This window comes from Neopsephotus bourkii, unplaced genomic scaffold (genome assembly GCF_033783945.1).
Source record: "Neopsephotus bourkii isolate Nb327-2 ecotype Australia unplaced genomic scaffold, CSIRO-AGI_Nbou_v1 NB_384, whole genome shotgun sequence".
Taxonomy (NCBI): Eukaryota; Metazoa; Chordata; class Aves; order Psittaciformes; family Psittacidae; genus Neopsephotus; species Neopsephotus bourkii.
The window spans coordinates 292554-304666 of NW_026900889.1; positions in this window are offsets into that span (position 1 = coordinate 292554).

Below are 12113 nucleotides of genomic sequence, written 5' to 3' on the forward strand. Positions count from 1 at the left end.
AATAGTGCTATAAAAGCTGCATGAATTTGTTTTTGTGCTCTGTTTGAAATATATTTAGATGTACACAGTTAGTTGTGCTCATACATCACATTCCTATTAATGAGCACAGTGTAATTGTTGGTTGTATTGACTTTTGTTTCTGTGGATGTTTTTAAAAGATACTTTAAGGGCTTTGGTGGAGTTTGCATGTGCTTCGGAAATTAAATTTAGTCTGTGATTTTATTACCCTTTTTATTTAATTTATCTTAACTGTTGCTTTCAAGCTGTGAAACAGCTGTTGACTTTGAAAAAACATTGCTCAATTTGAAAGGAGCATTTTAAAGCTTAATGTAATGGCTGTAAGTAATCACTGCAGCAATTATATTCTCTGGTGTTGTGCGTCACTATAATAATATTGGAGGTTGTGAGAAAATGCAGGAGAGAAACACAACAAGCTCAGAGTTCCCAGCGCTGCCTGGGATGCCCAGCGTGGGTTCTGTGCGGAGCCTGGAGTCAGTGTGTCACTGCATCCCCTGCTGGGCCTGCGGGCAGGGGCTGCTCTCGCTCCACCGGGGCAGGTCGTAGCTGGCAGTGCAGGAGCTCCTCCACCTGACTGGTTCCGAGATGCTCCACTTGACATGGGGTGGAACCTCGGTGTTGATTCCTTGAGCGGCTGCCCCACCCCGCGCATGGTGCCGGTGGGGGCAGAGCACACACACAGTCCGGCCAGGGCAGCAGAGCGAGGCACTCTGCGAAGCCAGGTCATGCTCTGGAAATTGCCATGGTGAGGAGAATTAATAGAAATGGGTTGATTTTCATCCACCTTCTGAGAAGGAACATCCTCCCTGTGAGCAAGTCTCCAGTTCAAGCAGGCTGGAGCTCTTGGGGAAGAGAGCTTTCTGGGTCACTGCAGTGAAGATCAGAGAAGCAGCATGCACTCGGGATCCCTGCCTGTTGTAACAATGAAAATGCTGTGCAGCTTCCTTTGCCCTGGAAATCCTTTCCATAATGATTTTAGATGGAATGTAACACTCGTCGTCATGGGAGTGAGCTACATTTCACAGTGACTGGCTCTGCTTTGCACAGCTCCTGGTGGGACACAGTGGGCTATATTGCTCTAGAAAAGTGCTCACCACCTCTCATAGCTGTGCAGGACCAAGCCCCTTTCTCAGCTTTTGCCAGTGTGCGTTGCCCAGCAGGACCAGGTCACCCACCAAGCTACACCTCCAGTTCCTGTTAACAGGAATTGTTAACACGTGGCTTTACGAAGCAATGATGTGGCTGGGGAAGGCCCAGTAGGAAGCTTAGATTCAGCAAGGTACTAAGCCTTGCCCAAATTTACTTTGTAGCAAGATGTTTCAGAACAGGATCTAAAGCCAGCAAGATCTGAGCCAATTCAATATAATGACAATAAGAGGAAGGGCAAGCATGCAGGGAGAGTTGAGAGCATGGCACAAATGGGAGACCAGGCTTACTACTACTGAGGCAAAATTGCTCAATGGTTTGGTTGCTGTGGTTATGAAGGAAGGATAGAGGATGCATTTGGAAGTGGGTTTTGTGATGGCACTTCTCATGGGTGGCAGTCCTGGTGCTGCGATGGGGTCAATCCTTTACTAAGAGGCAGTCCTGCTTTGGCATGGTAATGCTCAGCGAGCATGGCCTGCACTTTACCTTAAAAGATAAAGTAAGATTAACAGGAGAGTGAAATCATACTGTGTGCTTCTGGGTGTGCAGTGTGTCTGTAGGACATCTGTGGCAAATGTAGCTCCCTGCTTCACCTGTGTGCAGTGCACGGGGTCTAGGTGTGCCATGAAGCTCAGGGTGTCCATTCTGGACCAGAGTGGGCATGGATTTGGCACAAAGGAATAGAAACGAAATCCTCATTGTGACAAAGGCAACGTGACATGTGGATTGCATTGAATACATATATGTATGTATAAATTAGACATTCAAAGAAGGTAGCTGCTGGGATGGAGAGAGACGTGGAACAGTGTGTTCTGGAAAGTTAAAAGCTTAGCCAGTGTCCCAAGGTATTTTTTAATGTAGCAGAATGAAATTCCTTTGGGTGCAGCAAATGAGACACATAAAGTGTAATGCCCCGTGAAATCACAAAGAGCCACTTTCAACAGATGGAAAAAACAACTTTAATACAAAACAAAAAACTGATAGACTCTGCCTTTGATAATCCAAATACGAGGTTACACATTTACAGTATCCATTACTGTCTACAAAGTATATTTTGGTTGTTAAATGCACTTACTCATTTGTCTCTATATAGAATTTAAAATAATGAATCCTATATTCTTCTGTCTTCTTCACTCTAAGAAATTAAAGGCTGTGGTGAATGGCTCCCCAGCTATACATGCGGCTTCCCTCTGCTGTGTACTGCACCTGCACTACTGCTCTCAGTGGGGAACCAAACCCGTTGTGCTGGAGCCGCATGTAGGAGTCCCTGCGGGGGGGACACAGCTGAACAGCCCATTGCCCAGCAGAGCCAGGGACTTTCCTGTGCCCTCAGAGAGGGAGCATCACCATGCTTGTGGGATGAGAGTGCTCACTCTCCCCTCCCACCTTCCTGAGGCAGCTTCTCTCCCAGCTGTCCCGTGCTGCTCTCTGTGGATGCAGGCAGGAATTCATGGGGATGTTTGGCTGAATATGCCCAAGATATGTCAAAGCTGGCACTTGGAAAAACTCCCTGGACACCGTTCCCTGTAACCTAGCCAGGGAAAACCTGGAGACAGCACGGGGTGGGGGAGGAATTGGTGTCTTGTTCTTTTAGGAATGCATGAAGTCAGTAGCACCTAAGTAAATGTGACACACTGAAGACTTAGGACTTCTGTAGAGAAGGAGATGTCTCAGGATCTCTGGGAGTTCTCTTGTGCCAGGATGCTGGAGGTGCGAAAAGTGTCAAAAAATGGAAGTGTAAAATTTGGGAGAAACACCCATCTGTGAACATCAGATCCCAAGCAGCCACTGCCCTCTGGCTTGGGGAGCTTCTGAAGTGCAGCACTGGAGGCTGGCCTGTGCCTACCTGCTCTTCTAAGTGCTGTGTTTTTCTCTAGCCATTCTTCTGTCATTGCCATCAGCAGGATATTAGGCTGAATGGGCTTTAGATTGGAACTCCAGCTTAGACTGGTGTTGCCAGCAGTGGAAGTCAGATCCAAAGACAGGGAACAAGTGCCTTGCTGTGTGTATGTCAGATCCCACTGGACTTGGGTAGGAGAGCCCCTGGTCTTGTGGTGTTTTGCTGATTGTTGAGGGTGGAGGAAGAGGTTCAGTCAGCATCTGGCATCTGTTCTGAGTTCCCTGTGAGGCACTGAGGACCAGGGAATATTTAAGGAGGCTTCTGTGCAGTGGATGGTGATCTAAGTCTCTGCACTTTTGGTGAGGGTTCTTCATGCCTGTGCAAGGGGATGCTAGCAAAAAGGGGGTCAGAAGCTTGTGGCCTTTCTAGATGGAAATTTTGACATGCTGACTCCACTCTCCAGCATTCCCATTCCTTTGCACACTTGGTTGCTCACTGTGTAGCACAAGAGTCATGGGGGTAAGTTCTGGGCTTCCTCTCACTCCATGGCTGTGTTGCTGTCAGGATGGAGCCAGCTTCACAGCTTTTCCTCTGCAGGAATCTTCCCATGCATGTGCCTCAGAAATAATTCCTGTGAATTTAATTCATCACAGTTTACATGATAATAACCCTTGGAAGATTTTGTATGGGTAAATAATGTGTATCCCCTGCTGGGGGGGGGGGGGCGGCAGCTGCTGGTTCCAACATTCAAGTACTGCATAAGCTACTTCCCATTAAATGATCAGAGAGCGAGATCAAAGGGAACTAACAGCAGTGGGAATAATTAGCAGCTATGTTGTGTTTGGGGCAGGAACGAAGCTTCTCAGTGCTCCAGCGGTCCCTGCCTTAAGGGGAATGCAGGTTTTGGTGCTGCCAAGCAAGTGCTGCAAGGGGAAGGTCCCTTTGTCAGCTTGGTGCTGTGACAGGGACATGGCTTTTCTCCATACGAGGAACCTTAATCCATGTGAATGAGGCTTCTCGGCCCCTGGTACCTGCCCGAGGCCAGGCCCCTTCCTCACTCAGGTCTGGCTGTGAGCTGTGTTGCAAGGGGGCCTGCGGATACCCAGCTGCAGGATTTTGCTCAGTCCCCCTTCTCCTGTCAGGCAGGCTCAGAGTGGCTCTGCTCGGTCCCAAGTACATCACTTTCATGTGAGACAGTGAGGAGTGTCCTTGTCACCCAGCACCTCTGACAGAAGAGAAGCTGGAGAGGCTTGCCCAGGGCTGTGCAGGGTCTGCAGCAGAGTTGGGGTGTCTGGTTGGGAGTTACCAGTGCCATGCTCCTCACTGCTGAGTAGTGGCCCAGGAGCCACCGCCAGTGCAGCCCAGTGGGGACTCAGTGCATGGGGAGAGCTGCTCCGAGATGCGGTGATGTCTGACTGGGATGCACTTGTGCAGGAGCCCGCTCCAGCCCCTGCACTGGGATTACCCTGAGCACCGGTGCATTTGTCCCAGTTTATAGTTCCTTTTCCTCCCTTGTCTTTGATGGTTTTGCTTTTATTTAATGTTGTATTCTCTGTTGTAATTACTTCTCTGATCTGTAATGTTGCCACCTGCCCGACTCCCTCAGCTCCTGGCCGCCTTCAGCACCAGTGCTGTAAACAAGTCTCTGTGTCTCTCAGCAGCAAGGTTCCTCCTGAAATAACTCCCTAAATAAATAAAGGGCAAATTGGATATTGGAAAAGAACTTTAAGTAACATCTGAATTCCTAGGGAACTACATCTTACATCTCTGTTAGGGACAAATGGGTTCAACATAAGTAATAATCCTCTGGAATGAAAATAAAGAAACACTCTTCATCAGCCTCTATGGACTGGAATGAGAATAGGCTTTGGTAATAAATAAAAGGAAAATGCAAAGATGTCCCTGGGTGGTAGATGGGAGCAGAAGATTTAAACATTGTTGACCTGTAAACATGTGATTTCTGAAATGGGCCGGTTTGCCTCCAGACAGCTGCTCTGGACATGCTGGGTCTAGCGCCTTCCTCTTGTATAATGGGAAGAAGCTAAAAGCCCATTTTTAAGACAGCGTGACTGGTAGGCCTTTGTGGCACATGCTGGACCGTGACCTTCCCCAGTGTAGCTGTGCCCTTCAAACACAGCCTTGCTGTGCTGAGTTCTAGCTCTTTAATTAAATGTAACTAGTTGAAATTCTCTCGGTACCTTTCTTTCTGGCCTCCCGTGTACTGATGTAAAGCTAAAATCCTCCCTTGTTCTAGCTTTCAGGTGACCTATGAATGTTTGGATTTTGATGGCTCTGTCGCTGTTGTTTGATACCCCTTCTCCACACCTGCGTCAGGAGTTCATGACTGTGCACAGTGTGTGTGCTGGCTCCTGGCATTCTTCCTCTCCTGTGCAGCATGTGCCCATCCTTTTCATTCTGGGGTGGCATATTCACCTCACAGTGACTGCTTTGTCACCGGATGCTTTGCTTCCTATACAGTCCTGTGCTGAGGTAGGAGGTGCCAGTGTTTCAAGCCCGTGCCTGTGGTGTGGGTGTGATGGCATGCGCCATCAGGGAATCCCCTGCATCAGAATGTGATGCAGGGAGTATGGATTTTGCTACCCTTCATCTCCTTCCATCTGTTTGCTCCTGGAGTTACAGGCAGTGGGTATAGCTACTCCCTACTCCTACAACTTCCTTTGTGCCTCCTGGCTGCATGTTCTACCTGGAGAAAAGCTGGTTCTTGCTCCTATGAGCCTGAGCTAAAGACTAGGGCATTTAGTGCCATAGAAAAAGCTCTTCCTTTTCAGAAGCACTTTATCTTCCCCAAATGAAGTTCATGATGTGCCTGTTCATGAAAACCAGTCCAAATCACTCCCTGCCCAGCAGGGTTGTGCTCTGGTAATGATTTAATAGCAGCAGCTCCTGAAGAGGGCAGCATGGGTTAGCTGATGCTCCCGCACGTGGAATTACACTTGATATTCCAGCCGTGTCTGAGGCAGAGCTAGTGAAATGTAAAAGAGCATTGAAGGAATTGGTAGTAAAACTCTTGGCGCTGTGATAAGATGCCTGGGCTCAGCAGACAGAGTTATCCTCGCTCCTGGTACCACGGGAGAGGATGCCTCTCCCCAGCAGTGGTGCTGCCTGCCGCAGGCTGACGTGAGCGGCCCGGTGCCTGCGGGAGGGCACAGCCCTGGAGGAGCAGCGCAGGCAGCCCCGGCTGCTCCCCTCGCTTTAAAGACTGACCCCACGTATTGCATGGGTTTGAGGCACCAGAGCTGTGGGCAGGTGGTTGCTGAGTGTTGCACGCTTTAAAGACTGACCCCACGTATTGCATGGGTTTGAGGCACCAGAGCTGTGGGCAGGTGGTTGCTGAGTGTTGCACGCTTTAAAGACTGACCCCACGTATTGCATGGGTTTGAGGCACCAGAGCTGTGGGCAGGTGGTTGCTGAGTGTTGCACGCTTTAAAGACTGACCCCACGTATTGCATGGGTTTGAGGCACCAGAGCTGTGGGCAGGTGGTTGCTGAGTGTTGCACGCTTTAAAGACTGACCCCACGTATTGCATGGGTTTGAGGCACCAGAGCTGTGGGCAGGTGGTTGCTGAGTGTTGCACGCTTGTGTTGCACTCGGCTCTGGAGTGTGGGCAAAATAACCAAACGGGAACATGGGTTTCCTGCACCAAGGAGCTTGGTGGGCTCTGAGGGCAGTTTTTCACTCTGAGGAATACCTAAGGGAAGAGGACTGGCTTAGTTAATGAATCCTGGGGTTTTTATGCCCAGCTGTCCTACAGGTGATGAACGAACTGCTTGTTGTCTTGAAGCAGAAACCAGGATGGTCTTAAGCACATGAGCCTGGAGAATCACATGGAAGTACTTGTGACATCCACATTAATACTAGAGGAGCTAATCAGGATGAATGCTAGTGGGAGTGATCCAGTGGATAGCATAGTGATTAGATTATTACAATAATGAGTTTTCCAGGGAGGATGATGATAGGTGATATATATATATATATGGTGCAGGTGTTTCTTCTGTGCATCCAGGTGATAAGCATCTCTGGCAGTTTGCTACAAGAAGATTGGACTTACTCCTTTTTCCTGGAGTTGCTCAGAATGTGGCTCTCTTCTAGCTAGTTAGTTGCCTAAAAAGATCCTGGTCAGGAGGGGAGGAAGGGCTGAGTGGATGGAAAAGATGCTGGTGTTCCATTGCTTAACTGCTTGGAGAGCGCTGTTGTGACCCTAGTCCTGAGACGTTTTCTGGCCTCACTGGGAAAAATGAAGAGAACTCTGGAGATGCGATGCAGGGTCACTTCTACAAGCACCAAAGTACTTACAGGCAGTAAAGTAATGAAGGTCTGACTGTTGTGTTATCACAAGCTCTTCCCCTGTGAGGGGATGGGATGGGTGAGAAGCTGCGCTCACTGGTTGTACTTCTTATTTCAGGGAATTCAAAGAAGTCCATATTAAGTGTTGGTTTGGAAGTGTTTGGAAATGTATGCAACCCTAGGCACATACACCTCGGCTTAACGTGTTCTCAGTGTTACACCAGAGAACACTGTTACATGCTGGTTAGATACACAAACATGTTTCTATGAACAGTGCCCTCCTCGGTACTTGTGGGTTATTTTAAGCCACGTCAGGAAGGGCAGCCGGTAACGTGCACTGAAGGAGGGCTGTGCTGTGCCCCACTGCCCCTCGAGGGCTGACATACCCCCGTGTCTCGCAGATTCCCAGGTGACTGCCATCTCTGCGTGCGGCTCAGAGGGCCTCTTGGCCAGGTCCGGGCTGGGAGGGAGTGCAGGCCAGGCTTGGTTACTCATTACCTGCAGTCTGAGCTTACCCTGCTTGATGCTTGACTTGATGTACTTCTGAAACTGTGGTGAGACTTTGCAGGTATCTCGCTGACAGGCAGAAGGCAGGTTGGGAAGTAGCCCCATGCCCCAGGAGAGCTTCTGTGAGGTGGTGGCTCCCGCTGTGCCAGCAGGGCCTTCTGAACAGGCAGCACTTGGCCTTGATGGGCTGAGGGCTTGGTACTGCCTTGTCAGAGGTCCTGTCTTTGCTTAACCTCCACCCTAGTGCGTTCTGTAGTGCTGTACTGAAGAGTGAGATGCCCGATTCAGTTCTAGATTAACTTGGTCTCTCCTTCACAATGTGGATCTCTGCTGGGGAAATCAAATGGAGTGCCATCCTGCTGAAGCATGTCAGGTCTCTTGTCACCAGCTAAAGATCAAGACGTTGCGTTCAGCTCAGTTGTTTCGGAAGTGAAACAGGAATACATGGACACTGCTGAGGCCTTTTCATGATGCTGGGCTGGCTCCGCAGTGAGCAATCCCACAGCCAGGAGTGGAGGCAGTGTGACTTCTGCTGGTGGTGAATTCACCTCCCTGCAGCTGCTGGTTCTGTGCTCTGCCCTGGTCAGATGAGGTTGAGCCTTTGCTGGGGCATGCAGCACACTGGCTGATTTTGTTCAGCCTTGGATCAAGGGAGCAGCAGAACTGCCTGGGAGCTGGAACTGGAGAGTTCAGTAATTTTACCCCCAGCAGCCCATTAACCATAAAGGGGGTAAAGTGATCTGTAAAGCAAGCTCTTGTCATGTTTGTCTTCTGTGCTGTCAGTTTATCAGGCATGGATGTTGCAGAGTGCTCATGCAGGAGTAAGTTACACTTGTCTCTCCCTGATTTGTGCTCCTGGGATGAAGTGACAGTACAGCACACCTGGGCTAACTCTGGCACTGAGAGTCTCTAGCTTGGTAGTGTAAAGAAAGGGTATGTACAGTGATGCTCTTAAAAGCAATTGAGAAGGGGGTGGTGGATACTGAGAAAGCGAGGGTGTCCGCTGGGGTTGCCAAGAGCTATGCAGAGCTCTGCCTTTGGAGGCCAACAAAGGAATTCCTGCTTGCCAGGGAGGGTTTTTTTCCTTGGTCAGGACCTGCATAGCGTTCTGGGTTCACTTTTCTGCATGGGTTCACATTTTCTTCCAGATAGCTGGCTACATCTAGAGCCTTTGGGAGCTATTTTTGTAGCCTCTTTGCATAGCAGGGCTCAGCCTTTGAATTACCAGCAGCTAGCTGAGACACCATGGGCTGAGGGAGGAGGAGGAGAGGTTCTGCAGCCAGCAGAGCAGATCAGGACTGCATGAGTGAGGTGACCACATGCACCTTCTAGGAGGCAGAGATAAGAAAGGCCGTGGCTGGGATCAGGATGCCTGTGTAAGGCTGGGAGGCAAGATGGGACCATGTGAACAGCCAATGTCTTTGCTATGTGAAACTGGCTTCTGGCTCCAGAGAGCCTGACTGCTGATGCTCCTGTCTGCCCTCGCCTCCCCACCCTTGCATCTGCCCTCCTGCTTTGGTTCTCTTTTTCAGCTAATCACTCTCTGTCTTCTGCCTCTTGATCCTGCCATGTAAAACACTGGCTGTACATAATAAAATCAATGAAATTTCTACTCAGACATGTGTCAGCCCAACCAGTGGAGTCTGAGCAGGGCAAAGGCAGCCTGTAATGAACACCTCCTGTGAAGGAGCAGGAAGGTTGTCTCACTGCAGGGGCACAAGGGCATGCCCAATGCAGACAGGCTGGCTCCCAGCTGCTCGGCTTGCAGGAGGCAGAGTTTGTTGTTTGCATATCTTTCTTTGTAAGGAGGTGCAGGGTAACAACTTCAGCTTGGTGTCAGCCAGCTGTTTTAAGCCAGACTGCACTGCAGGCTGCTTCCATGTGTCCTTGGGAAGAGGCTGAGTCCAGCAGCTTGAGCTCTCCGTTTTCAGCATCATGCTAATCTTGTCCTGTATGCTCCAGGCAGACTCTTCCCAGTGCATACAGACCCACAGTGCTACACGCTGCAGATAGAAGTACTCAGGACCCCAGGTGCAAGAGGTGCTGAAATATGCCGTGGAGCTGAGTTCAGGGTCAATGCCCACGGTGTGGCACCTGGAGACCCCAGGGTTCAGTTTCCTAGAGCTGTTCCCCATGTACGGAGACCAGAGCACACATTGCATCGCCTTCCTGCTCTCACTGAAGGATGTCACCAGGCACTGCGTGGGAACTTTACCAACAGGAACTTGCCAGCCTTGGTGTGGACTGGCTGCCTCCCTCTTCTGTTAGCTGTAGACTTACAAAGAGGTGTTCATATTTTAAATATGGTGCAATGACATCAATAGTACTAATTCTTGCATGCATCAAAGCTTTGGAGATGAGCCATGGATCATGCATCTAAATGGCAAATGGTTATAATGGCTCCACACGTGAAACATCAAAGTCTGAGGAAATGTTGCTCCATTATAAAAAATACATCAGAATGATCGTTCCAGTGCAAGCAAAGTGCAGAACTGGAGACGTGCATGGAACAAACGCAACACATTTCATACTCATTTGGCTGTTTCAAGTATGGGAAAAATTGATTCCACAGCTCCAATTGCCAGTCTACATCCAGTGAAGACGGTATTGAAATGATGAGATTTCACACGATATTAGGCTTAAGTTGACTCCTCCTTGTGAAAATATATTTATAATTAGGGCCTAGAAGAGCTTCTTGCTTTTTTGGGGTTTTAATTTTTTATGTGCTCTCTGGCAGAGAGAGAAGTGGCTGAGACTGCATAAAGTTCTTAAACCCAAGTACCCCTTTGCTGAATTGAGTGGCCTGCTTGCAGATTTCAGGAGCTGCACTGCCGTTTCCTTTGTTAGGAGACAAGTCTTCCAAGCCCAGGAAGGCAGAGGCTGCACTTGGGGACAGCTGCTGCAATGAGGAAGGGCAGAGCAGGCCCTACAGCAACAGAACCTCTGAACTCCGCAGCCCCATTTCATCCGCGCTGCTGTCGCTGTGCCCTCCTCAGGGCTGTTGAGCTTGCTGCATGCCCCGGCCCGGTGGCTGCGGTGCCACGCCAGCTCCCACAGCCAAATCAAAGCCAAGCCTGAGCCTGAGCCACGAGTCTGGAGGAAAGCAGAGCCCCTCAGGGGAGATTCAGAGAAGCCTAACTGGTGTGAAGATAGCACTCCAAAATGTAGTTGGGGAAAACAAATATTGTTTTAACTCCATTAATAATGGATGTGTTGCCAGCAGAGATCCTCATAGCATTAAGGGAATTGAAAATTAAAGGCACAAAGACACTACTTTAAGAAAACATCTTGATAAATAATTAATACAACATAAGCCTACTGGAATTTGAAGAGTGTAGGTTTTATGCTTTCTAATACCACAGTTTCTTCCAGAGTGAGAGCTTGGTCATTTTCATTTGATGTCCACAAAAGCTCTCACTTGGTTGTGCTGCTCAGATAAAATAATTTACTGGCTCCTCTTGCAGTTGCTTGTGCTGAGCCCCCAGGATCCAAAGCAGCACATAACTAAAGATCATGGCTTGCTTAATTCAAGAGGGAGAAAAGATTCATGATTATTTGGAAAACAGAAGAGAATATGTCTGGTTCAGAGAAACTTCTGTTTGTCAGGGTCAAAGTGGATGAGAAGAAGAAACCCTGGCAATGCCTGTTTAGCAATAGGGTGTATAAATAGCTGGGAGAGGTGTCTTGGAATGTGTAAAGCTACTGCTTTAGTTTGTGTGTCTCTAGAGAGATGCATTATCAATGGTGAGGCCGATCTTGGGGACTACACTGAATAATTCAGTGGCTGGCACTTCCCTTGTGCATTCTATCTGTTGGGGATCTTAAGGACAAGAAACAGCTCAACCCAGCATTCCACAGATCACAGCCCATCAGTGAGACTGGAGAAGGCTGGTGAGATGGCTCGAGTCTGGCTGATGCACAGCTGACATGGGCAGACATTGGCTCCAAAAGAGAACACCGAGCACTGCATTGACAGAGCTTCTGCCATCTCTGAAACCTGTATCACTGAGGGCGTCTGAGCTCTTTAAAGTCCCCCTGTATTTCAGTCCACTCTTCCCTTAGGCTGTTGCAGTGAAGCAGGGAGGGAGTCAGGCAGAGCCGCTGGCAGGCTTTCGGGTTTAAGAAACCGCACGAGAGCATCCACAGACTATATTTATTCATTGCTTTAAATAAAGCAAAAGTGAATGCTGCTTCTTCATTACAAATGTCTCCGTGCTTTACATGCAAAAGGTTTGTAGTGATTGATGGAATTCATAAACACCCTTTATTTACTACAGCAAGGTTAATAATTAAGCAG